Here is a 27,945-nt window from a genome sequence, read left to right as displayed (position 1 = left end):
GCAAGCAGCAAAAATGAGCAGGTTTTTTGTTGTTGCCTTTTTTAACCCTTCTTGCTCTCAAACAATCACACATGGATTATGTCTTCTCGAAGCTGCCTTCCACAGAATTTTTCTTTTTTTTTCCTGTCAAAAAGCTTGAAATGTAAAAAGTTTTAATTAGAAATGTGAAGGGTGAATTAAACTCATTTCCTTCAGATCTCCCAACTAAGGCAGGCAAATAGAATGGTAAAACCTTCTGATGTATTCCTGGAAGATAGTTCAGCAACTGAATAAGCAAATGAGTACAATCTTACTGAATAAAATATTTCCTGTTACTCTACAACCTTAATTACCCTGAGGACTGTGGCCATAGAGAGAATGCCAGTCTGTGTATTGGGGGAGGCAGGTGTGGTAGATGCTCACAGACACCTTTTCACCAGTGCCCAATCAGGGCCAGAAGGGTAGGAAAGGAAGTGGCCAAGGGCAAATACCAAAGTCTCCATGAGAATTGCAGAGACGTGGTTACAATCTTACCCTTATGTCTTGCAAAATGCTGTGTTTCATTATTTGCTTATTTTTTACATATCGTTTGAATACTAGTAAATCGTAATGGAAAGAGTTACAGCTAGAATGAGATTTACAGTCAAGCCCTGACCCTACATAGTTATGTGACCTTAAACTCACTCACTGTCACTGGTTTCAAGTTCATCATCTGTGGAATGAGGAGAACCATCCTCCATCTAACTACCTTTCTTCATCCCGGGGCCACTGAGAAGGACAAAAGAAAAGGATGGGAAAGTACTTTGTAAAGTCTCAAGCTTCATCTACACTGCTGAATTCTCCTCTGCTTTGAGCTAACCACCATTTCCTGCAGAGAAAATGGTAGCCTCCTTGTCTTCTCCCACCTTCTTCTTCATCCAGGTTTCCCAATGCTGTGGGTGAAATGAACAAGTTGTCCTAGGGGAGACTTCCAGCTGCTGCACAGCCAACTGCCTCCAGTGGGCTCCATGCATGTGGCCTAATAAGAGCTGTTCAGCTGACAGCCCCCTACCCATTACACTGAGAAGTGGGGCTTGAGATAAAACACAGCCACCCCCATTCACCACTTCCCAACATTCCTCACAGTCTACTTTCTGAACCACTCCCCTTGACTCACCTTGCTCCTGACCTTGTGACTAATCATTTTGCTTTTGTTCACCACACCCTCCAGTTTCATGGGTAGTTCCACTTATCTGGCTTGGACTTTTTGCTTCCCTTCTCCATCCTGATTTAATTGATTCATTGAATCATACTGCCTTTACTGACAACTGGTCCCAGCACCTTATACTTCAGCCCTGTGAATGGGACACAGACAAACAAAGTTTTATATGCAGATGTAGGAACTGAGATGTCTCCCCCAAAAATAGGCTGTTTAAGGACTTCTACCAGCACTTCGGGCATTTTCTCTTTTGGGGCAAAAACTTGGACCCACTGAACAATTTCAAATTCTACGGAACAGGTACCTTGGGAAAAGGTGATGGGGAGAAGGGGAAGTTTTCCCCCCACTCATCTTTTATTCCTATCTTAAATGGAACCACATACTAGCATATGTCAAAAACACAGAGGAACCATCTTCTGCTCATGCCTCTCCATATAGATGTTGACTCAGTAGACGAAGAGTGCTGAATGGGAAAAGAACTTTAACTCAAATTCATTCCCTATAATTTCACAATAATATGGACACCAAACTTAAACATTTTTTTACAATGTACTGAGAGCAAGGGCCATGTCTATGTTGTTCACTGGAGTATTTCTAGAACCTAGCACAATGTCTGGCACCCAGTAGGTGTTTTAAAATATTTGTTGCCTGAATGAATATATAAGAAGAAAAAAAGTAATAATTTGAAGGATTTCTTATTATCTGATGCTGATAGTGAGTAGAGTTACTGATTTACCGAACAAGTATAAAGCAGTACAGCTTGCTAATACCTTTTAAAATGTGTTGATGCTCATAAATCCAAAATAAACGACCTGTAAAATCACTTAAGAAGAAATAATATGCATTTAATCAGGCTTCCAGAGGAAAGTCTGAAGAAAAAGAAGAGAATTTCATGAAGAATTATTAAATCCCTTCAAATTCAATCGCTGGCCGATCACAGACATGCCACATGTCCCTCTGCCCACAGGGCCGTCACTTTAGGCGGTCTTCCTCAGTGTTTCCTTATAAAACTCCTAAATTACAGCCACCTCCTGGAGGCACAGAAAAAGGCTTTGGATTGACTGAAAAAAGGGCAAGTCCTCTTACAGGTCTAGCCAGCAGACTTTTCCATATTCCACAGAGAGATCTTAAATAAAGGGGGAGAAACTGAACACATCACCCACATACTAAAGCCAGTATCTTCAAAGTCTTACACACAGCTTTAGCTTCATGTCAAAAGGGCTCTTCCTCTGGCAAATAAAATTCAAAACACTGTGAAATGCCAGTCTGTGCCGCTGCTTTATAATCCTGTTGAAGTTTCTGGAATTTAACAGTGTTCTGATACCTTCCATTCCATCCTGGATTTTGCCTCTTAGTCTGCTAATGAGAGCGACTTTACCTTTCCTGGAGTTTGATTAAGGTCCTGAGGGTGGCAGTAAAATGGATCCATGTTTTTATTACAAACTCAATTAGCAGAAGTTGGAATTGCTCTCTTCAACAAAGTTAAATAAATTGTTAATGAGAAATTTACCTTCACTGGATTTGTTAGTTGCCTTATTAGCTTGGAGTCAACACTATTAAAGGAGAAGATGTTTATTAAAGCTTAAGGTGTTTGCTAGATGGAATGTTAAAAAGAAGATGGCAGGATAGCGCCACTGACTGCCTGCTTCCAAAACCCAGAGGGGCTCCCATGATCCATCCAAAATAACTGACTTCCAGCCCTCATTTGGGTCTCTTCATCAGGGAAATAGCAATTTACCCAGTAGATAAAAGTGTCAGACACTCCTGGATAGCATCTAAAGCTTCTGTCTTCACTAGATGTCATGGGGACGTTTTTAAAGATGGACACTAGCATGAAGAAAGATTACCCAGTAGTAGATGTGTCTGAACAGGGCATAGGAACACTTTTCCGTCTCTGCTAAGAAGGAAACTAAAACCACCCCACCATAAATGTCAGGAGCATAGAAGAAGGAACCTATTTACTCAAGAAACTTTACATACAGACCTCAAAACCACTTACCCAAGGAAAACAATAATGTCTCCCTGATGTGGCATTCCCAAAATGCCTCATTTTAATAACCAGGACCAGCTCTAGGCAAAGTTGTGAGGCCAGTCAAGATTCTTTTCAGCCCCCTCTCCATTTATGTCTCTCTCAAAAATGTTCCCCTGCCCCCACGCCCCTCCCCCACCCCACCCACTATGTAACCCCTGCGATAAGATCTGCAGACTACTTCACTCCATTGCAAGATCCCTCCTTATAGCTACTGTATGGCCCTCAAGAGTCAGAAAAGCTAAAGACCTCATTTCCCAGAGTCCCCTGCTGCTTAGGTTCCATGTGAAACCCAGCGTGAGCCAAACACGCTCCCTCATGAGAGCTGGACTATAGAAGCAGACATCAAGGCTGAGGCTGCACCCCACTACTTCTGCTAACCAGCACAGTGTGGAGACATGTGGAAACTATAACAGAGCCCCCAGGGTCCAGAGCCTATCATTGTGGCTATTGAGAGGCAAGTGCAGGTTGGACAGACGTGGTGAGGTGCAGAGCCAGCAGTTGTAGAGGCGACCTCCTTATTCACAAACTTGATCATGGCAGAGGCAGCAACTGCCTCCGTGGGCCAGCCCTGAGGTGTTGTTCTGAGGTGTGATTCCTGGAAGCTCTGCTTAAAGAACTCTAGCCTTTCTAGTGATCTTTGTAAGCTCTTATTCCTTGTATGAAACTCATTTCTGCTAAAAATGACTACACTGAATTCTGTTATGTACAACTAAACTCTGACAGAAATACTTCCTTCCCACATAGGCAACCAAGTGACTTAATATTTGGCCCTTCATCTTCTCAGATGAAATGGTTGATAAACTAATTCACAATAAATAGTCAGTGACTAATATAGCAACTTCCTATGAATAATGGCCTTAATCAAAGCAAAAGATTCTAATGGTAGACAACCATGAATGGTCTATGATGTTGATGGAGATTTTTTTTCCTAGGCAAGAAGGCAAAGGTTTTTTTAAATTTAAAGAAGTTGTTATTAGTTGTTGCTGATGATGATAATGTCGGCGGTGATGTTTAAAAGCTGTCCTCACTTGTAAAGTTCCCTGGGCTGACAACTTCAACTCACCTAACCCTCTAACTGGGGCTAAAAACACCATGATCACGACTCAGTTTTTTGCCTCTCACTGCAAACTTCATATATGGAGGTTTCATGAAACTATACAGAGAAAACTTGCCATATAAGAAAATGAACAAGGGTTCTAGCATCTCTCTGAAAATTGATAGTGCACTTTTAGATAGAAGACAGAGAACAGGCTGAGGAAGAAGGCAAATAGGTAGACAGAGATGATTGACAATGTCCACCTGCACATCCACAGATGTTCCTGAATCAGCTACTTTGTCAAGACCCCACCCTAGGTGCTTCTGGTAAAGAGGTAAGGCTTGTCCTGGCTTCCAGGATCTCACAGTGTAGGGGAACAAGGGAAATTGCCATTTCTTAATCACCTATCGTTTGCTAGTAGACTTTGTCTCTGTTGATTTCATTCATACAATAAATATTTTGTTTTTGTTCTAGTTTATGAGACAGATGAATAAGTTAGGTTTCCTAATCCCTTATAGAGGGAGCCAGACATGACATCAGTACTTACACAAAACGTTTTCAATTATAACTGAGGCAAGTACTACAAGGAAAATCATAGCACATGGTCTAATGGAGGAGGAGGAGGAGTTAGCATGACTTGGTCTGAGGGTCCATGGAAGCCCTCCCAGAAAAAAGCTATTCCAGCTGGGTTCTGGGGCCAAGCATGAATTAGTCCAGTGGAAGGAACAGCACCAGCAAAGGCCCTGAGTTGGAAGGAGCTTACTCCAAGAATAAGGTACATATTATTATCCCCATTTTACACATGAAGCAGCTGAGATCTACAAAGATTAAGTAACTTCCTAAGGTTATGCATAACACATGAACTCAAAGATAGCGATCTACCATATAATCCAGCCTCTCCTAGAAGCAGAAACAAAGATACACGGCAGCCTTTAAAAACAATTATCAGGAGACCCTCTCATGCCCCTCAAGGCCACTGCTCCTCCTGAAGGAGCTAAGGACAGGTTTTCATTTGCTCACTCTACTGGGCTCCAGATCAAATTAAATTAAAAGCCAGCTATTTCAGACGAAAAAGTCCTGCGTCCTTTTTGGGAATAAAATCGTCTTCCCTCCTCCCCAGGGCCTTTCATACCATTATGGTGCAGTCCCAAGCTATCAATGATAGTGAAAAAATGGGGCTTTGCGATAGAGGAAAGAGGCTATTCAAACTGCTCCTGATTTCTATAAAAGAGAGATCTTTTGATCTTTGAAACAGCCATAGGGCAGTTTGATCTTTCTCAAACTCATTTATTTTAGATTCTTGCAAATTTCTTTTCTGTAGGTTTACTTCCTCAGAAAACTCAATATTCAATTGAACAGTGACTTTTATACATTGAAATGCAATATTGAATAACTGAAGCCTAATAAATGCCATCCCGCCTATATAGGATATTTTAAAAATCATAAAAGGGCTGATTGAGCCCGATCCAGGCAAAGATGACAAAGCGAATTCAATGCTTCTTTTGAAAATGAGTCATGGTCAGAAATACTCACTTTGACCAAAAGCATTTCTTTGAATGCCAGAGGTAAATTTGCTCACTTTCATTTTCTGCCTGGGTTTCAGATCGGCCCTGCAGAACTGAACAAAATCAACTCTGAGAGGCCCTGGCAGCTGTTCCAGATGTAAATGTGAACAGGATACTGAGATTGGGCCTATTTCCTTCTATGTGTTATTTTCAAATTATGCAGATAATATTCAGATATGGGTCTATCAGACTTGGTATATTTTTTCCAGGGAGGAGTAAATCATTGCTATTCTCTGCTGCATTAACATTCCCCAGGACCACCCTTTCTTTTTTACTTAGAAAAAGGATATTTTATTGTCACGAGCCTCTAAATTACTGGCACAAGAAGAATCTGACATATGTTCCCAGTCGTGGGGGGGCTCATGGGAGGACAGGTACAACATACTCAATAGATTAGCCAAAAGAAACAGCCTTTGATGTCAGGGAACCTTTCCAAATTTCATGTAAGACTCAAACAATCTGTGGGAAATCAAAGTTCTCAATCAGAACTTCTGTCCCACTTCTCTTGGTGCAGCTATGGCTGGAGGAACTTTTGTTTTAACTCTTTGTAGATTATTACTCAGTTTGAGAGTGTGTTCCTCTCATGACCCTTCCAACATTATGAACTTTAAGAAGATCGATAACTTCATTCTCCATCTTCATCTTAACACATGCACTTTTTCCCTCTTGGATATGTGTTTTAGGAAAATGCAGATTAGCATTGCCAAAGAGCCAGTTGTTTTTAGCAACATTCCCCTCGGTGTGACCTCCTAAGAAGGTCTGATTTTATAAACCATTAAAGGAACACTCTACGTTTTCCATACTCCCTGTATCAGCTAAAGGCTGGAAAGGGCAGCAAAAGCAGGATCTCCATGGAGGAGGAATGATAACCACTTGGAAGAAGATGGTGGAGAAAAAGCAGGCATTGGCTATGCACAGAAGATGTGGGTGTTGCTTTAACAATCTCCCTTAAGGCCTGCTGCCCCACACTTTCCTTATGGTGTCAGGATTCCAAGAACATTCTTTCGGAACCACAGACAAAGGTGGCACCAGTACCTCAGAGCCTTTTGATTAAAGAGTTGTCATTTTCCATCTTGGGACCGTGGAAAACAACTTTTACATAAGAAAGTTTCTCTCAAGGGTGAGTAAACTATCCACAGCTTAAAAATAAAAATTGATAATTAATGTCCATGAAAGGGCTCTAAAGAAAAGATTCCCAGCAAATCAAAGGTAAAATTCTGAGCTCATATGACTATATCCATAGACATGTCCATGCCTGTCTCTAGAGCCATTAGCTATCCAAGAGACATTGGAGGAAAGAAATTATTATTTCCTTAGAAGCAAATGGAGGCTTCCTTTTCCTTCCATCAAGAACACTTTAAAACAAACAAACAAAAAACAATATCTGGATTTCTAGACACTCAGAAATATGTTATTCATAGGTTTCTTACACTTCCGGGCCTAGAACATAAGGTAGCATGTTCTAAGAATAATGTTCTGAGAGGAACGTAAGATATAAAAGAACTAATGTCATTCAAGGCACAGTAATACAATCCAAAGACAAAACAGCACCACACACATCTTACAGGGCATGTGCTCTGTGTCTAGTCTATCACCGGTCTGAAAAACTGTAGTGGAATGAGATTACCTTTGTCACTCAGTTAGCACCACTTGTCACCTTTCATTGACTCTGCTGTTTCCCGTTTATAATTTCAGCAGGAGATTGAATCAAGCTGTAGACTTATGGAATAACGCCCCCAGACATTCACCCAAGAGTAGTTTAGGCAAAGTTTTCTGTGTCAGGAATAAAAATGTTGAATTTGAAAATGAAGTACAACCAAGTGGAAATATAAAATGGCAGAGGAGGGCCAGATGTGACGGCTCGCACCTATAATCCCAGCACTTTGGGAGGCTGAGACAGGCAAATCACTTGAGCTCAGGAGTTCAAGAGCAGCCTGGGCAACACAGAGAAACCTTGTCTTTACAAAAAAAGACAAAAGTTAGCTGGGAGTGGTGGCACACGCCTGTAGTCCCTGCTTCTCGGGTGACTGAGGCAGGAGGAACACTCCAGCACAGGAGGTTGAGGCTGCAGTGAGCCCAGATTGCACCACTGTACTCCAGCCTGGATGACAGAATGAGACCCTGTCTCAAAATTAAAATAAAATAATAAAATAAAATGGCAGAGGAAGGCTGCCTGCCTAATTAGAGTGGTGGAACAAAGTTATGAAGCAGGAATGCTTAATATCAGGAGAAAAATGGAGGATTATGGCTTTAAATAAATGGGACTCACTCTCCTAACAGCATCTTCCCCATTCCAATGCAATCCTCCACACTAGACCATCTGCCAGTTGCTCTGGCAGGAGTGTGTCACCAAGTAGAATGGATCCACTAATTCTGGGATAAAGTCAAGAAAATTCCTCCAATGCAGAACACAACACTAACCTCAGTGACTGTAGCCCTTATATATCCAACGATCTTCTAGGGAAGCAAGAGAAAAAGCACCAATAAAATTCCAAAGCAAAAAGATAAACATCACTTGTAAATGAAGCAATGGGGTACAATTTGGAGCAAATGTTCACTGATAATAAATCAAAAGCTCAATATTTGCCCCCTCAGGCCTCCCCAAACTTCCCATCAGTAAGATGCTATCAAAACAAGCAAGGAAAAACATATTCCTACTTCAATTTCTATTTCAGTGCAAAATACAGTTCTCAAAATGTCAGTTTCATCTAGTTTGGCCTTTCCAAGAACGTGCATAGTTAATCGTCAATGAACTGTAGTGTTTGGAGGATGCTGTTTAATTGAATTTTCAGGTTAACTGGGGCTAAGCAGAAAACTTTTTTTCTTTTTTTGTTTCTAGTAGGAATCCTATAAAGTACTGATGGAATGGAAATGATGGTGTCCTGGAGACCCAGGGACCTAGGTTCCTAGGAAATTTCTTGGGAAGTCATATGCAAAAGAAATCCTGACAAAAAGAAGGCAAATAATACGTCGTTGTCAGCTGTGTTTGTGTCCCAGGCCTTTAGGTAGAGCTCTCTGATAGAGTTAGCTGGAGCCTATGCCTTAGCTCAGGACTTTTAGGTCCTCACCCTGCCCATGTGCCTAAAGTCAAATCTTATTATTAGGACATCACAGGAAAAGAGCAAATAAAGAATGTTTACAATGAGAAGAAAGTGCAAAATATCCTTGCTTAATATGCCACATGGAAGTGAGTGCTAAACTGCCTACTTCAGCCTTCTGAAGAAGAGAAGCAGATTTCACCCTTAATAATAAATGTGGTTCACGGCAAAAATGGGTTTCACCTCATGGATAATTTTATGCCTTTTTAATTGAAATTTTACTCTATTATGTAGATGATGACTTGAATATTACTCCTCCATGTCTTTACCAGATTCAGAGAATATAACACCACTAAATTACTATCATTGCCATCATTACAAACACATATTTTCTAGCACAGTTGGTTCCACAATAGACTAGCATACCGGTGCTTACTGAAGGGAAATGTAAAAGAGAAGGCCAGCGCAGCGGTCATTTAAAGAGATCTAAGCCATCTAAATTATCCTCCTAAAAACCCTTCAAAATCCTAAGAAGACAAGTAATATTAATTTACTTTTAAAGTAAGGATACTTTTTATAATTAGTACCTTGCCCTTTTGTTTAAATTGTGATAGTCAAATACATTTTTAAATGATATATGAATAGTTCATGGATAATACAGGCCCTTATATAAACAATAGGTATGGAACATATAATTCCATTTTAAACTTGTCGTTTTACATTTTTGCAATTTAATGGTAATTAGATCCTAATCTCATTATCTTAAGACTTTGCAGTTTGTATCTTGGATTTCAGGACAACAAAAGGTCACCTCTGAGTTATGTGAAGCTGTGGCCTTGTTTGGGAACACAATTCCCAAATATAACACTGTTTGAATGGGAATATATTATCCATTATACACTGATGCATTCAATGATCTAGTTTCCAGAAATAGATTTTGGCAAATAGCGAGGATTGAACTTCTATTAATGATACCCCTGCCTCCCTGCTTTAATTACTTCCTTGAATTAGGTATAGAAAGCAATTGATTCATCTATTGATTATGGTAAACAAGCACCATAGGGAGCTTCATTGGCATTTCATAGAGGGCTTGTGGCAAAAAGGGATGTATCCATCCTTCAGTTCATAGGACAAAGAAGCCCATGCATGAAGTCACCATAGCACTTAGAGACCAGTGTCCACCAACCATGAAAACCAAATAGGCTGCAATTCCTTTTGATTCTCCACCTCCCTAAGGGGGCGTGAAGTTTCTCCAAAGAGAGTTTGAAGGCCTTGTCTGCCCAGATCTGGATGCAAAGCTCAGTTAGGTTCAGCTCTGAGGCTCTGACACCACAGGCTCAGGAGTTTGCTTACATTACTCTGAGATCACAGGTCACCCTCCGAGATCCCAGTGAATTCACTCTCCCACAGTTTACCCCAGGAGTCCAACAGGCAGAGTGTGAGAGGGTGAAAGATGAATCTGTGTAAAGTCATAACCATTCCCAGAAAAAGAATCCCAAGCATGTACTCAGCTCAAATATGAACTGGGGGACATCCAATGAGCCTGTCACATGACACTGGACTTCGGAAAAGTAAGTCAAAAATATGCTTGCTTACTTGGTTCATGATTAACTATTTAAGACAAGTTGCATGGAAGCAAAACACATATGAAAAAGTGAAAGCATAAGGCAAATCCACAAAGGGACAAAAAGCCCTAATGACAGTAATAAAAATACCATGATATTTTGTTTCCAACTGAGTTAGTCAGAACACTATCAGCTATTGGTGACTGACAAAAATGCAACTCAAACTAGTTGCAACCAGAAAGGGAACCTATCAGTTCATAAACTTGGAAATTCAATCTTGCTTCAGATACTACTGAATCCCAGATACTCAAATGATGTCTTCATTATGCCTTCACTCTATCACCATCTCCTGGCTCTGGATGTTCTGTGTTGGATTCACTGATCTCTTCACAAATTCCCAAAGAACCTATAGTTCCAGGCTTGTTTCTGTTGCTTGCAATCTTAGAAAGAAAAAAAAACAGATCCTCTCCTCTAAAAGTTTCAGCAGAAGTCCAAGGGTTACATGCATCAGCCCAGTTTGGGTTGAATGCCATCCATAAGCTTTACACTGCACCTAGGGGATGGAATGTGCCTATTAGACCTATTCCTGTTCAAGAGGTGTTGGGAGCCCCACCTGAACAGCACTGATCAAAAGAGAGGAAGGGGACAGTCCCCAAAGGAAAAGTGAGAGAGTGATGGCAAAATAAGGGAAAAGGGTGTTGGGCAGACAAACAACAGATAACCATTTTAGCTACCAACACTCAGATGGCAGTCTGTGGATTAGACTTGGAAATGCCTAAAATTCTCTAGACAATCTCAGTGCCATCTCCGGCATTTGCTCTCCAGTTCAAAGACCCAAGACTACATCAACTAGAAAACTCATAGTGCATTGCTCATTCATTCAACAACTATTGTGCACCTCCCCAGACCTAGTTACTGGGGATACAGTGGCAAGCAAGATATATAAAGTATGATAAAAGATAGGATAAGGAATGACATCACAACTAATATTTATCATTAGGTGGCAGACACTGTGATGAATTTATTTACATAATTTTAAGGGTGTTACAGAACACAGAGAAAGGAATCCTAGCCCAGCCTTGGGAGATCAGGGAATGCTTCTAGAGGAAATGAACTTGAAGTTGAGGTTTGAAAAATGGGTAAGAGTTTGTCTAATCAAAGAGAGAAGTTAGGTAGTTCAAGCAAAGGAAACAGCACAAGCAATGTCTCCCAAATCAAGAAACAGTATAGTATTTTAGAGGAACAGAAAGACTTGTATAAACTCAAATCGTTTATTAATATAAACATTCTTAAGGGCAAAAACTATTCTTATTCCGCTTACAATGTAATCTTAAACAGGTTACTTGAATCCTCTGGGTCTCTCTCATAATGTTGTTATAAGGATCAAATGTAATAATATAGGTAAAATAGTAAATTTAAAGTCATCTACAACTCCAAGGCACACGTCAATAACTAAAACTATTATGTAGATTCATAAATCCTGCATGATTAAGGAAAGATGACTGGCTCTGTATAATTGGGTCACTTGAGAAAAACATGCTTGAGCTTTCTGATGTCTATTTACCCACTAAGCTTCCTTATACTCATTGTGTGAGGTTAAACTATAGTCTTCAGACAGGGGAGACAAGGGTCATGTGTCTTTTATATCAGTGATCAGAAATGTAATAAGAGGGAGCAGGCAGTGTGGAAAACTGTGCTCTCTAGGAAAACAATGGAAGTGTTCGAAGAATGTGGGTACAATGCACTGTTATAAAAACATCCTTGGCAGGAGAGAGGGATCCTGGGATTTTTTTTTTTTTTGAGACGGAATTTTACTCTTGTTGCCCAGGCTGGAGTGCAATGGCGTGATCTTGGCTCACTGCAACCTCCACCTACTGAGTTCAAGTGACTCTCCTGCTTCAGCCTCCTAAGTAGCTGGGATTACAGGTGCTGCCACCACACCCAGCTAATTTTTTGTATTTTTAGTAGAGACAGGGTTTCATCATGTTGGCCAGTCTGGTCTTGAACTCCTGACCTCAGATGATCCACCCGCCATGGCCTCCCAAAGTGCTGGGATTACAGGTGTGAGCCACTACGCCCAGCCGGGATCGTGGGATTTTAAAGGGAAAGGAGGAAAATTTTGCATCTCATGTTCTAAGAATATAATCCACAAAAAAAAAGGATATGTTTGGAAGATACCTGGAAGGAGGAAAAATATAGGGTATGAAGTGAGAATGAAAGATTATGAAGTATGAATCTAGGAGAAGTAGTAGAAATAGTTTGGGGGACTTATATTCTTAAAACATCAACATAAGGTATGTTTAAATTGTAACCCAGGCCAGAGAGTCATGAATAATCAGTTTGTCTTGGAGAATTCTGGAATTATAAACAAAAGGATACAAAGCATTGTCCAAGGTAAATATTGACATAACTGAAGAGGAACTAGAAAAACTCTTAATGAGGCCAAAAATACTGCATCTGGGGCAGATGTTTCACATTCTAACAATAAACACTCGGGTACAAGAAGTCTAAGGATGAGGGGTAAGAATGGTGTCCAATAGGTTGAAAAATTGACTTTGAACAAAGACCGTCTCAAATTTAAAACAGTGATACTATAAAAACATGAATATTAATTTTTAAGACCATGTTATTTCTTAAAATAAGGGCAATTCTCTCTGCCAGACACTCATTTGCCCACAAATATGAGGGGATTAGTGTTCATATCCTGAAGCAGCCATCTGGTTTATACGGTGACAAATGCACAGTGGTTTCTTCCTCAACTCCCAGCTGCCCAGGAGTGAAGTGGTCTGGGAAGCCCCAGCACGACAGCTGGGCCACTACTAGGTCTAAGCCCTCCAGCCCCTGCAATGACAAACCTTTTTGCTGAGACACACCCCCGCTCCGCCATCAAGGATGGCTATGGAAGGACTTCGCTAATTCCTTCGGATTCATGCCCTGCTTCCTCCCAGGATGATGTTCAGGTGGGGTAACCTGAAACAGAATAGACAGAAGCCCATTATTGCTGCTTAGTGGGAGCCAGTGAAGGCTCTTGTCAGCAGAAAAGCGCCATGGCAACCAGTTCTTCAAAGCATTTTTTAAAACTACAAGTTGAATTTCATCTGGAAACATCCCAATTACCCAATTAGACTAAGCTGCAAAGCCTTTTTAGAATAAGCTCAGATCATAAGTGAATGAATAGCTCAAACCCAAACCATTGCTTTCTGATATCCAGAAAATATAAGTTTGTTGGTACTGTATTCTGGTAGAAAGACAGTTTATTAGCAGGGAGAACGAAACCAGTCTGCATTTGTACAAAGTCTCAGTGCTACGGTAACATATGACTATATCCCATTGGGAGCCATGAGATCCTGGTTTTATTTTTCCCACTTAACAGATGGGAAAACTAAGGAGCTATAAGTAGACTCATCCCTGGGGGACAGAGAAAGAGGCCAGGGTAAGGCAAATCTGGATTTTCTTGCTTTTGTGTTTATTTCCGTATAGCTCCAAGGAGTCAGAGAAATCAGCATCCAAGCCCTGTAGGTTCCACCCCTGAAATGTCTCATCCCTCACCTTCTTCTCCACCCTCTCTCCATTGTGCAAGTCAGACTTGGAGGACTTGCCACCTGGGAAAGTGTTCTCTTCTGCTCCTGCTGTTGCTGGACATGTCTATGACAGCATGGGGCACATCACAGCCCCCACCCCCACCATGTTGAATTGTCTCTTGTGGGCTGAATTATGTGCCCCCCCAAATCCATATGCTGAAGTTCTAGCCCCCAGTACCTCAAAATATGACTGGACTTGGAGATAGGGCCTTCAAAGAGGTAATCAAAGTAAAATGAGGTCATACGGATGGGCCCTAGTCCAATAGGACTGGTGTCTCTATAAGGAGAAAAGATTAAGACACAGAAAACACGCTGACCCAGGGAATGACCACGGGAAGACACAGTGAGAAGGTGGCCACTTGCAAGCCCAGGAGAGAGGCCTCAGAGAAAACCAACCCTGCTAAGACCTTGGTCTTGGACTTCCACCCTCCAGAACTGTAAGAATAAATGTCTGTTGCTTAAGCACCCAGTCTGTGGTATCTTGTTATGGCACCCCTCACAGACTGCTCCACTGCTCTTCCGATGGCAGTTCAGGTCTCCTCAATGTCACAGGCTGATAGAATTATCTGCTATACCCTCACCCACCACAAGTCCCGTGCTGCAGCCACACCATGCACTTTCAACACTCTATTAATTTCCAGAAATATTCCCCATCAACTTAAAATTACTTCTCTACCTTTGCTTTCTGTTAAAGTCTTCCTCATGCCTCAAGGCCAGGCCCAGGAGAGCCAGTTCATAAAGTGCTGCCTAATCTCTTGTAGGTGTATTGCTAAGACTTAAATGACACTTGACATGTGGCAGGCTCTGTGCAAAAGCATTTCCTATCCACTGTCTCATCTCATCATCATGCCTAGCCTATAGAATGGATACCCTCTGCTGATCCCATTTTATGGATGAGGAAACTGAAGCACAGAGAGGAGAGGCAACATGTTTGTCACAGTGAGGAGGGGCGGCTTCCCTCCAGAGCATCTGCAGTCCCGTGGCTACGGCATCCCTCTTCGGGGTAATGTTTGTTCTGTGCTCCCACTGCACTTCCAACCTCAAGGGAAGCACCGTTAGACCACTCTGCTTTCTTTGGAAGTTGAGAGGCAGTATGTATAATGGTAAGTCTCTCTGTGCCTCAGTTTCCTCAACTGTAAAATAGGGATAATAATTGACTATATACTGTACTTTTGTTTCATAAGGACTACACAAGCTACTCCATTAAAGGAAAACTTGGAACTGTGCCTGGCACATAGCAACTACTTAATGAACGTCAGATACTAATTCATTAGAGTCTACTGTTCCCCCAACAAGAATTTGAGCTCCTCTGTCCAGGTTATCTTGGTATGCCCCAAACCTAGGAGCCTAATGTGGTGCTCTGCACAGCTTGGGCACAAGGTATAAAACTATTCTAATATTAATTGAATATGTCATTTTTAATAGATACCACCTTTTGATCATCTTCTTCTATCAACAGTTAAAGTAAAACCCAAGGTTCACCTTAGTCTACCAGGCACTCTCTGCCCTGGCACCTGACTACCTGTTTCACCTCATTTCTTCCTTTCTCCCTTTCCCTGTTCATTCTCACCACACTGTGACCACCTTGATTTTCCTCAAACATCTCTACCACACTCCTGTCTCAGAGGCTTTCCTATAACCTCTCCCTTACTCTGATGTATTTTTCACAGTACTTCGTAGTTTCTTACGTAACTATCTATATATTTATTGTCTGTCTCCCCCATTAGAATGAGAGCTCCATGAGGACAGGAACTTTGATTCACTGCTGTATTCCCTGTGCCCAGAGCAGTGAATGGCACATAACAGACAGTTAATATCTCAAGGTTGCATGAATACATGAATGAATCTCCAGACCCCGCAGCAACATTGAAAGGTGGGTTTTAAATGCCCATTCTACAGACTAACAAACTGAGGTCTAGCAATTAAGTAATTTTCCCACAGGCACACATTTAGTAACAGGCAGATCTTGGATTTTATCCATGTCTCTCTGACTCTAAAATTCTTTCCATAACACCAGGATCTCCTCATCTTAAGAAATACATGTGCCACCTTCAAGAGTTTCACCAACTTTCACATAACATCTGAATTAGTATTTGCCAAAACTTTAAGTCATTTGAATATTATGCAAGTTATTATAGATTATATATACCTTAAGTATAACTATACATACCTTTAAGTCATTTATATATTATTCAAATTATTTTATTTTGAAATAAAAGCAATCATTTCTGTGGAATAAATCACACTAGAATAGATATGTATTGATTATGATTCAAAATATTTGTCAGTATATTTGGAAGCAGGGATATGGCTCCTGCATTTGAAAGCACTGATCCATGCTACCTTATTCTACATATCCCTGGGCTGGTCCTGAATGCAGCCACCCCAGGCATCAGGATCCCCCACATCCACAGTGCCTCTTTTCGACTCCCCTTGTTCATCCAGCTTCCTGCTCACAAGTCCCTCTGCTCTTTGACAGGACATTTTTCATCGAAGGCCAGAAAGAGATTTCTGATGCCTTCAAAGCACGCACATGCACTCGCGTGCACACACATGCACTTGTGTGCACACACACACACACACCATGTCAGGAGCTCACATAAGCCTGTGAACATGCCAGCTGCCCAGCTGAAAGCAAAAGCAAGATGCAGGAGAGAGAAATTAATTGAAAACTTGAGGCTGTCAAGCCATACTGAGGAAAATCTCTCCCTGAGTTAAAGATCAGGAACATAATCAAGGAAAGTGGCTTCTATAAAAGCTTGATTGGTTGATCGAAATCTCCAGTCATCTCGAAAATAATTGCCTGGAAGAAAGCACTGAGTGACCTGTCTGCTCGGAAAGGAGCCGCCACACCGACAACGGAAGGTGCCCCCAACCATCCTCCCCTGCGCAGGCCCCAGCGATGATGAACTGAATCTGTTTAAGGAAGTATATTGCCTCATTATTTTCTGCTCTGACATGCACGCATATTCTTCATGGATGTTAACTCTCAACAAAATAGAGGAAATGTTTGTGCTCTTTGTTTCTGCAGCTCTTTCATTTCCATGTCAGTATTTTATAAATATTCGGTCTGTACTCCTCCAGGCATGAGGAATGATGAAGATGGCTGTGGGCCCTGCTGTGGGCACAGCAACCGGAAGCAGGCCTGTGTCGGGGCAGCGTTCTCCTCCAGGTCCCCAAAACATCCTCCCGCAAGGGTCTTCCTCTGTCTTTGTCTACTCCCTGGCCCCACAGTGGTCTATCAGAAATGCAAATGTCATCACATCTCTCTTTGAGCTCAAAGTCTTCAGCAACTATCCATTGCCTACATTTAAAAATCCATCATCCTTAAAATGATGTGCTGGGCCTTATGAGGTTCCATCTAGCCCCTGCCTGCTTCTACTAAGCATCTCTCAAACCCTCCCCGCATCAACTCAAAGCCCTCCAGGTTCTCTCACATCTCTACATCTGGGCCTGCCTACGTGGTTCCCACCACCTAAGAGGCCCACTTACCTCTTCCCCTCACATCCTTGTCAGCCTTGGAAATTCCTTTCTGTCCTTTAAGACTCTGCTCAATGAAGTCTTGTCTTACCAGCTCAGTGCCTGTGTCAACTGACTTATGGAAAAAGGGCATCAAGAGTCTTGGAGAATCGCCCTTCCCTAGCAGGCTCCCATTGTCCAAGGTCAGCTCATGCTCTGCCGCACCTCCTCAAAGAAGGCTTCCACGATTTTTTTTCCTCTGCTTGCTCAGATCTCTAACTTTCCTGAGTTTCTATGTTATGTAAATCTGTGCCACACATCTGAACCCTTTTTCCACTCCACCAAAGATTTAAACAAATGCCAAAATACTGAGCAAGTCATCCTCTTCCAGGAATCTGTCCTGAGTAAATAATCAAAAAGCTGATCAAAGATTTACAAACATGGACATTCACTGAATTTTTTTAAAAGACAGGTCCTCAGCCTGCCAAGTAGCTAGGACTACAGGAGTGCACCACCACACCCAGCTAATTTTTTATTTTTTTAGAGATGGGGTCTAGCTATGTTGCCTAGGTTGGTCTTGAACTCCTGGCCTCAAGCAATCTTTCTGTCTTGGCCTCCCAAACACTGGAATTGCAGGCATGGGCCACCTGGCCTGGCCACATCATTTTTTATAATAACAAAAATCAGAAACAACTTAACTGTGCAATGATGGGGATTCCTACATAAAATATGTCTATATGGTCATTAGAAATATTTTAAAGAACATTTAAGGATATTGAAAGAATGCCCATTGAATAATGTTATGTTAAAAAAAAAAGAATATAAAATTGTATGTAAAATATAGCCAGGCGCAGTGGCTGATGACCGTAATCCCAGCACATTGGGAGGCTGAGGAGGGAGGATCACTTCAGCCCATGGAGTTCAAGACCAGCCTGGGCAACATTGTGAAATCCTGCCTCTACAAAAAATACAAAAATTAGCTGGGTGTGGCCCACACCTGTACTCCCAGCTACTCAGGAGGCTGAGATGGGAGGAACCCTTGAGCCCAGGGAGGTTGAAACTGCAGTGAACTGAGATCGCACCACTGCACTCCAGCCTGGGGGACAGAGCAGGACCCTGTTTCAAAAAAATAAAAATAAAAATAAAAATAATAAAATTGTAAGTAAAATTTGATTTCAGGTTTTTAAGATAGATAGATAGATAGATAGATAGATAGATAGATAGATAGATAATGTGAATATACATTTTATAGAGAGAAGTGAGATAGGAGAAGAGTAGCATGGGTTCCAGAACCAAGCTGTGTGGTTTGAGTAGGTTTGACCCTGTGGTCTTGGGAAAGTTACTTTAATCACTCTTTACTTCACATTTCTCATCAGTTAAATTGGGATAATAATAATACCCTCTATGTAAGGCTACCGTGGATATGAGTTAATATATGTACAATGTGTGGAATTACACCTGGCAAATAGTAAGTGCTACATAAGGGTCAGTCATCTTTGCTACTATACATTCAAAAAATACTTCAAAGAACCAAAATACTGCCCTTTCCAGGTGGTAGAACTTTAAGTGATTTTTATTCTTGCCTTTACATTTTTTCTATTCTTTCTTATTTTTCAAATTGCTTATAATAAACACATATCACTTTTTTAATCTAAAAAATATATGCTGCTTTTAAAGAAGTAAAGCACCATTCAAAATATATTTTATTCTTCACTCACAGCATCTAGGGGTTTTTTGTTGCTTTTTTTTTTTTTTTTTTTTTTTGCTGGGGGGTGAGGGTGGTTTATTTTATTTTATTTTATTATTTTATTTTAGAGCAAGAAAGAGAGAGAGAATGTCGCATAAGCCAGTCCGCATTGCCTAAGTGTCTGTTCCCAAGGAGCACAGTAAAAACCCTTGGGCCCTGGGAAAAAAGAGTGGCTGCAAAATCTCTCTATTAAGAACATGAGCATTGGAACTGACAAGAAAATGGCACTGTCACTTTGAGCAAGTTGCAGATTTTTCTTAAGTCTCAGTTTTCTCATCTGCAAAATAAGGGAAAAAATTATTCCCACTTCATAAGGTAGCTAAAGCAACACACAAAACTGAATAAGGCCTGTCACATAGTAGGGACTCAGGAACTTTTAGCAATCATAGAGATGATCAAAACTCAGAAGGGAGCTGCTCAGCCGGTGCAGGTGAGCAGACAAACTTGGATTTGTATCAAGCCTCTTGTCCCTACTTGCAGTATGGCATTCAAGATCAAAGGAGGGCCTTCTACACTGAACCCCAGTTATCCTCTATTTCCACATCCTATTTATAGCCTTTTGGAGTGTTTACCAATCATTTGTTTTTTGTTGATTTATTTCTTTGTTTCACTATATTTTATCTGTCCTCACAATTAGATTGTAAACCCCATAAGAGCAGGAACCAAGCCTGTTACGCTCATTATGCTATCCTCAGTGCCTAGCACAACACCTAGAATAAAGTAGAAATCAGTAATTGTGTGTGTGTGTGTGTAAAAGAGTCATGTTCAAATGAATGAGTAAATCTGGGCCAGTTATTTTAGATGCCTTCTCTATTAAAAACATTAAATGATATATAGTGTCTGACACATAGTAGATGCTCTTTCAATATTAATTTCTTCTTTCTGGGTATTCATCAGATTAGCTGTTATCATTTTCTAAAATTACTTTGACTGTCTGAATAAATGCTGTCCATGATGCATCTTAAACTACTATCCCCTGTGCCTATGAAATTGCTTGATAAAGGAAATTTTTTCCACAGAACAGAGCAAAAAAAGCTTAGAAACTATAATTTTTATAGTTCACACCCCGTGCACGCCAGACATAAAAACCATTTTGAGGAGCTAATTAGTGATGTAAAAAAATAAATTTAAAAAATGAAAAATAAAAATGTAACACTAGGTTTTGGCAGCCAAAAGAAAGGTTCTTTTCAATCTAAAAGTGGTCATCATTCCAATTTGTATTGCCTTAATTCATTTCTTAAACAGAGAGGAAAAATTGGTGATTAAGATGTGTAATGGAAAATTTTCAGAGCAAAGTGAGGAGGTGACTGGAGACCATATGTTGCCCAAGAACAGAGCCTTCAGCAAACGTTGAAGAAGAACAAATGTGCTGATTTGCATGCTGTCGGCGATTATGTCCTGATGAAAGAATACATCCCATTAGTACTAATGGGCATTATATACACATGCTATTGAAACAACATATAACCTTTCCTGAGACCAAGAGCAAAGGAGACGCCAACAATACATTGCCAGCAGCAAAAAGAAGAGCAATGTAAGTTGTTGAATCAGAATTTTTCACACATATTCACATTAGAAAAGACCCTATTTCTAATATTAGCAAAGCAAGGACTCTCCTAGCATCCTACGTTAAAATCAGCCGCCACTGTCAGACACAGAGAATCCACTGTGCCTGTAGCAATGAACGAATCTACAAAATTAAGACATAATGGACCTTGTTATTTACCTTGATGCATGAAGTTCAACCCAAATGATAAAACTTAACAGTTATATTATGCAATAAATATAAGCTCAGCACTCACTATAGTATGCAGTAAACAATGCTGGCACAAACTACTAAGCAAAGTTAAATACAATTCACTGAAGAGTAACTCGGGTAAAGTTTTCAGTGTTAAGAGTGAAAACGTGGCCACAGGCTTCCATCAGCCAGTGGTATAAACCCAAGCGGTCCTGGCCCACCAATTCCTCCTAAACCAGTACTCAAAGTCCTTTGTGCTCAGAAGTCCAGAAGTCAAGCCCAAAGCGGTCAGGTTAAGGTTCTCAGGAAGGCTACCCTTCTTTCTCAGACAAGACCTATGGTGGGCTAGAGAACAAATTCAGTGACACAAGTCAAAATGAAGTTGGAGTCAATGTCAGAGGAAGGCTTCGCAGGTTTTCTACAGATGTTCTCATACAACTGGACTGGGAAAGTATATAAACCAGGCGAGATGGCAGCAGGTGTCAATAGCTATTTATCCTCGGCCCTGGAGAAGGACACTTCCTGCCTCAGCACTGCCCCAGTGACCTGAGACTCAGTGATGTGGCTGTAAGGAATTGTGACCTAGGGCAAGACCTGTTTGAAGACAGAGCTCATATTGTAGCTGTCTTTGAGTTTCCCATAGTGCCCAACACTTTGCTTTGTGTAGATTACATGCTCAACACACAGGAATGGTGGGATTATAAAGGTAACTTTACAATTATCTATCCTTTCCTTTTATCAGCCACTGTTCCTTTTCCTACAAGTTCCCAGTACCCTCAAAAATGCCACTTCGAGGGTCTACCAAAGCTGACGAGCCAATCAGACCCAAGTTCAATCACATTTCCACTACCTGATAACAGCAAACACTTCCCCCATGCCAAATATGTGCCAGACACTATTCTAAATACTTTTATATACAAACTCCTTTAATCCTCACAATAACCTAGAAATAGATACTATTATCATTCCTGCATACAGGAATGAAGACACTAAGGCACAAAGACAGATGTTTAGTCTCTTGTCCAAAGTCACAAAGCTAGCACTCTGGACCTGGGTTCAAACCTCATTTCCAACACTTATTAGCTGTATGGCTTTACCTAACCTTGTTTGCTTCTATGCTTTCATTCAACAAGTATATAATGAATACAGACTCTGTGTTAGGAATTGTTCTCAGCATAGGAAATAAAGTGATGAATGGGACAAAGATACCCCTTTTCCATGGTTGGAGACTAATCAAAGCCATAGATAACATACTATAAACAAAATTATTTTATGTAAGAACAATAAAAATAAAGGTGATGTGATAGAGCAGTGAGGGAAAGCCCTTTGTTAAGATGGTCAAAAAAGTTCTCTCTGGAGTCGTAGCAAATAACCTTAAAATCAAATGATAAGCCAGCCAACCTATTGGCCAAAGGCCAAGATTTCACAATAAGAAGACACTTGGTTGCTAGTGCCATTTTTAGGGAGAATGCTTGTAGGTGAGGGTTAACATGTGATCCAAAGGTCTTCAGGCATACTGTCCCTTTCTACAAGTCCGCTGACATACTTCTTCCCCAGATCTTGTCCTTCAGCCTCTAATCTTCCTGCTCCGAGGCCTCTGTCCAACCAATCCAAGCATCTGCTGCTGATAATGTGTCTGCATGTATTCTTACCTTGGGCCACTTCTTTTCTTACACGAAGTGGAAAAGCAAGTGTAGCCCATGAAGCTCTGCCCATTGAGATGATCTCACCTCACTATTCCCTTTCACAGGGTAGGACTGTACAGCATCAGCAGTCCATTCTAGGCTTCCACTCACATACTGAGCTGACCAATCTGGTCTTTTCTTCTCCACAGTTTCCTCCTCTGTCAACTGGTTATAAGGAACCCTTCATGTGGCTATAAGTGTGTGCTGAGAAAGAGGGCCTAGAGCCAAAGTGGAGGATGGCATAAGGGTCTGGACACCCTTTGTGCAGCTTACTTGTGTCTTCTGGCCCTGTTCATGGCCAATGCCAGGTGATGATGATAGTGATGATGGTGGTGATGACCATGATGGGTCTACCCATTCTTAGTAGATCTGAAAGAATCTAGATCATAATAAGCAACTCTGGCCACAAAGCTGTTTGATGGTACAAAGTCAGACGGCCTGTCCACCCAGGGAATAATAGCATGCCAAGAGCCACTTTTGGAAAGCTAATATAGTTCTCTTTTGCAGATGGTATGGCATTACCCTAGAATCCTAGAGGTCTACATTGTCATCTTCCTATTGGGGCTTGACATAAACCCCACATAGAGTCCTTTCCACCATACAGACTTATAGTACCATAAGACCTACCAGGTCTAATGGTCCAAGTGGCAGGGCTGGTTGCACTACAGATGGGATCTGCCATAGAGCTCTTTCCTGGTCTTGATGCTACTCAGAACTGGCAGTATTTCGTGTCATATATAAATGGATTGAGGCAGTATTGTCAAAGGTGAAATATTCTGCCCCAGAGCCCAAAAAAGCCTAACTAAAATCTGTTATTATTTCTTAGTCGTAGAGGGAAGTGATTAAACAGATTTCCTTTTCTTTGGAGGGGATGTCTCAGCATAATCTAGACAACATGAACTCTAAAACTTTCATCAGTGTCACCAGCTTTCATCTATGTACTCCTAGTGTTTAACTTCCACCCTCTGAAGCACATGTATCTTACCAAAACCTCCAGTTAATTGCTGTCTCTTGCTTATCTGATCCAATGAATATGATGTCATCAATGTAAAGGACCAAGGTGATGCTCTGTGCAATGTCCCTAGGATGTAGATCTCTTCAGACTATTAGATGACAATAAAAAGAAAAAACAACAAATCCCTAGGGAAAGAATGTCCATTCCACATAAATGAGAATGCTTCTGATCTTTCTTATTGATAGAGATGGGAAAAATGCACTCATCAGCTCAATAGCCACACACTGGTCTACATATCTGAAACTATGTTAACCTACTCTAGCAAAGATACAATATCCAGCATAGCAACCACAATTGGGATCACTACTTGTCTGAAGCTACAGTGGTCTACTGTCAACCACCACAATCCATCAGTTTTTTGGTGGGAGTCAGACTGGTGAATTAAAAAAATGCTATGATGGAGATTATCAAACCTACATCCATCCAGCCATAAAGATGAGTGTGCCCAGCAACATTCCATCATCAAATGGCAGTGGTACATATGTGATCATGGCCCCAGCAGGCCCGAACACACAAATGAGTTACATGAAGAAGTGGCCCAAACGCCCATGGTCCCCACTGCTGCTACAGCTACACTGCCCTCTGTTTCTTAGCCTGCACTGAGATGGTCACATGAGGAGTTTTCTATAGTCAGCTGACAGAGGAAGAGAACACTCAAGCCAGACTTACAGATGGTTCTGCATGAAATGCAGGAACCATTCAAAAGTATACTACTATACCACTGCAGTCCCTTTCTGGAACATACCTGAACACAGTGTTGAAAGAAAATGCTCTCAGTAGACAGAACTGTAGGCAGTGCATCTGGTTGTGCACTTTGCTTAGAAGGAGAAATGGCCAAAGACATGATTCTATACCAATCCATGGGCCGTAGCCAGTGTTTTGCTGGATGGTCAGGGACCTGGAAGAAACATGACTGCAAAATTGGTGACAAAGAAATATGGAGAAAGGGTACGTGGATAAATGACTCTGAATGAGCAGAAAAGTGAAGATATTTGTGTTCCATGTTAATGTTCAACAAAAGTGGATAAAATACCGGTCAGCCTCTCTTGTCATCACCCAATAGGTTCATGAATAAGGTGGCCACAGTAGCAAGGATGGACTTTATGGCCGGGCTCAGAAACAGGAACTTCCACTCAGCAAAGCTAACTTGCCTGTGGCCACCACCGAGTACCTAATCTGCCAACAGCAAAGACCAACAGCGAGTCCCTGATATGGCACCATTCCCCAGGGTGATCAGCCAGCTACCTGGTAGCAGGTTGATTACACTGACTTGCTTCCATTATGAAGGGGGCTATGTTTTGTTCTTATTATAATATATATTTACTTTGAATATGGATTTGCCTTCCCTGAATGCAACACTTCTGACAAAACTGCTATCCATAAGCTTACAGAATTCCTTATACGCCATCATGATATTCCACACAACATTGCTTCTGATCAAGGAATTCACTTCACTGCAAAAGGAGTGTGGCAATGCCCTACGCTCATGGAATTCACTGCTTTTTTCATGTTCTCCACCAGCCTGAAGCAGTTGGCTTGATAGATTCTCTGAATAAGTATCCAGTATATGGTTCTGTGTCTCCCATATCCAGGATTAATGGGTCCAGGAATCAAACGGTGAAGGTGGGGTGGTACCAGTCACCACTACCCCTAAGGACTAACTAACAAAATTGTTGCTTCGTATTCCCACAACTTTATGCCCTGCTGGTTCAGAGGTCTTAGTCGCTGACCTCCACTGGCCCAGAGGTCAGAGGAATGCCTCTAGCAGGAGACACAATAATGATTCCATTAAACTAGAAATTAAGATTGCCACCCGGCCACTTTGGGTTCCTTGTGCCTCTGAATCAACAGGGAAAGAAGGGAGTTATACTGTTGGCAGGGGTGATTGATCCTGATTACCAAGGGTAAATTGGGATATTATTCCACAATGCAGGTGAGGAAGAGTTTGTCTGAAATGCAGGATTTCCCTTAGGGCATCTCTTAGTATTATCATGTCCTGTGATTAATTAAGGTCAATGGAAAACTACAACAAACCAATCCAGGCAAGACTACTAATGGTCCAGACCCTTCAGGAATGAAAGTTTGTGTAACTCTTCCCTAAGTATCCCAGGTAAAGAACTACAATCAGCAGAAATGCTTGCTGAAAGCAAAGAGAATACCGAATGAGTGATAGAAGAAGTCAGTTATAAATAGTAGCTATGACCATATATTTGACCAGTTACAGGGGCAAGGACTGTAGTTGTCATAAAGATTTCTTCTTTATTCATTATGAGGAATTTTTTATTCGTACACATTTATGTGTATATATACATACATTAAGCAAGTATCCTTGCTTTCTTTCCTCTTATGTTATCATGTAATATAAGTTATGTTGACCTTATGTCAGTATATAAGTATTGTTAATTTTACATCACAGTATTTAAGTTATGGAATATCAGCAGAAGAGTAAACACTATTCAAGGACTTTACCTCATCTTCTAGGGAAGGGATTAGTAGGTTTTCAGTTGTACACAGAGTTAGTTTTATCACATTAAACAGAATTATGACCTTGTTATTGTCTCTGTGGAGAGATGAAGTATTGTTTAAGGCAATGTATATGGGTGCCAAGTTGATAAAGGGTGAATTTGTGATGGTTAATTTTTATGTGTCAACTTGACTGAGCTGAAAGATGCCCAGATAGCTGGTAAAATATTATTTCTGGGTATGTCTATGAGAGTGCTTCTGGAAGAGATTAGTATTTGAATTGGCAGGCTGAGCAAAGAAGATCCCCTTCTCCGAGTAGACATCATCCAATACATTGAGGGCCTCAATAGGACAAAAGGCAGAGGAAGAGCAAATTTACTCTCTGCTTAAGCTGAGACATCCATCTTCTCCTGCTCTCAGACATCAGTGCTCCTAACGCCCAGGCCTATGGACTCAGACAGGGACTGATACCATTGGCTCCATTGGTTCTGTTTCTCTGGAGCACCCTGACTAATACAATTGGAGATGAAATAAATGCACTCACCAGATCAATGACCACACACTGGTGTATGTATCCAAGGCCACATCAGCGCTCACTTCACTAGCATATTCCTTATTACTTTGGTAAGAACGTTCTCCTGGCCCGTCTATGGAAAATGGTCAACTAAACATTTTTCTGGCCTTATCTTATATAAATATTCCAGCAGGGCTTCTTCTCTGAGCCTTCTGATGGCTTCACCATCTACCTGGGCAGTTCTGACAGTTCTACTTCATTTGGTGTGGGTCATTGCATTCTCCAAGTTTCCAAGAGCCATTCTAGCACTGTCTCCTGGGGTCTTTGCCAATGTGTTAAAATTGTGTGTCCAGGGAAAAATGCTCTCATATTGGGTAAATTCTCCATTATCCAACTTTATATTTCTGTCCCTTGGTTCAGCACTTTCAGAAGCCAGAATAGCTTGGGTAACTATTCTATCAAATAGACTCTGAGATGGTGATATACATACAAAATGTTTATTGGTGTGTGCTCTCAGGAACAATGCCTGTAAGAAGGTAAGGCAAGCAGGATTGAGCACAGGAAAAAGTTTAACTGATGTACTTGCAACAGAAACTTCAGCTGACCCCATGGGGAGTACTGGAGCCAGAATGGCTCTTCAGAGCTGCTTTTGAACCCCTTTGCTGACAGTTCCTAAATGGAGACTGCCCCTGGACAAAGGGCACACCATGAACAAGGCAATTCCCTTCCACCAAGGCAATTCCTGAAGAACAGGCTACACTCCCAGCAGCTGGAGGCATGAAGAGGGAATCAGCATTAGAGAGCCCATTAGACACAAACCTTTGTAATAAAATGAAAACCTTCCAAAGCCTAAGTTAGCAACTTCACCTTTAGGAGAAAAGCAGATACTAAGAATTCCAAAGGGCAAAGACCCCAAATTTTAAGCTATGAGGGTAAAATATTGGAAAGAATTGTAAATACTTCATGTGTCTCTATAAAATAATGAACTTTCCTTTAAAAAGGTTAATTGCTCAAAGAACAGTGTTTCTGTGGCTTCCACAGTACTGCAGCTTTCACAGAAAATGCAAGCAGACACGTGCTATTTTGGGCCCGGTTGTACCAAGAACAAAAGCAGAGTTCACAATATGGCTCAAAGCGGGTTGTTTATATGTTATCACATGCCCAGTCATTCCTGGCTTTATGTTTTCCTACATACTTAGTGACTATCCTTATGGAACAGAAGACTTTATGAAAGTAGCTCCCAGCATGGCAAAATGAAAAATACTTTGGCATCAGAGAAAGGAGACCTGGGTTTATTCTCCAGCTGTCTAACTAGCAGTGTAACCTCAGA

At 41.1% G+C, this 27,945-nt stretch overlaps 1 long non-coding RNA gene across 2 annotated transcripts in view; it reads right to left on the bottom strand.

Moving 5' to 3' along the window:
* Positions 1–589: 589 nt before the first annotated feature.
* The window catches only part of LOC129525058 (uncharacterized), a 39,364-nt gene continuing 12,008 nt past the window's right edge, over positions 590–27,945 (bottom strand). For both annotated transcript variants that reach the window (XR_008669087.2, XR_008669085.2), the window contains exons 3-5: positions 13,269–13,383; positions 1,136–1,313; positions 590–747 (exon numbers count right to left, since the gene is read on the bottom strand). This is a non-coding gene — a long non-coding RNA (uncharacterized lncRNA). The remainder of the gene's footprint in view (positions 748–1,135; positions 1,314–13,268; positions 13,384–27,945) is intronic.

Source organism: Gorilla gorilla, chromosome 8 (assembly GCF_029281585.2).
Source record: "Gorilla gorilla gorilla isolate KB3781 chromosome 8, NHGRI_mGorGor1-v2.1_pri, whole genome shotgun sequence".
In the NCBI taxonomy this organism is placed as follows: Eukaryota; Metazoa; Chordata; class Mammalia; order Primates; family Hominidae; genus Gorilla; species Gorilla gorilla.
Note: the sequence above shows the minus strand (reverse complement) of the source record. Positions and strands in the feature narration are given on the sequence as shown.